The sequence below is a fragment of the Octodon degus genome, unplaced genomic scaffold (genome assembly GCF_000260255.1).
Source record: "Octodon degus isolate 3935 unplaced genomic scaffold, OctDeg1.0 scaffold00248, whole genome shotgun sequence".
Taxonomy (NCBI): Eukaryota; Metazoa; Chordata; class Mammalia; order Rodentia; family Octodontidae; genus Octodon; species Octodon degus.
The window spans coordinates 2,756,623-2,757,289 of NW_004524824.1; positions in this window are offsets into that span (position 1 = coordinate 2,756,623).

Here is a 667-nt window from a genome sequence, read left to right on the forward strand (position 1 = left end):
TGTAATCCTAGCACTCGGGAGGCTGAGGCAAGAGGATTATTGAGAGTTCGAGACCAGCCTAGGCTACAAAGAGAGCTCAAGGCCAGCCTGAACTGCATAGTGGGACCTTGTCTGAAAAAGACAGAAAAAAGAAAAATTTAGTGTCTCTTTTCTCTTTTCATTTTCCCACCCCAGTTTCTCTTTCCTTTTGGAATTTCTTCCCGTATCTGTTGGACAGTTTGGATTTTACTTACTCTTTCAGCTTCTCACAATAAGGAGACAATACATGCTTACACATGCAGGTCTGGTATATTGTATTTAGGGTCTCACGTTGCATCCATTTACCTATAAGTGTCTCCATTTATTTATCCTTCCTTATGTCTAGGTAGTACTCCATGATATTAAAAAGGCCGTATCTTTTTTATCCATTCCTCGGTTGATGGGCATTTGGGTGGCTGCCAAGATTTAGCTGTGACAAGGTACTGCGGTAAGCGTGGGTGTGCGGGTGCCCCTGTGCTGTGATGCTTTTAATTCTTTTGTGAAAACATCCAGAAAGGAAATAGCTGGGTCAAGTGGGCCCTCCATTCTTACTTTTTTTTTTTCCAAAGTTTTATTGATAAACAGATAGCAATGAGACAGTTTCAAATCAAATTGGAAGTACAGTTTCAACAAATAATACACTGCATAT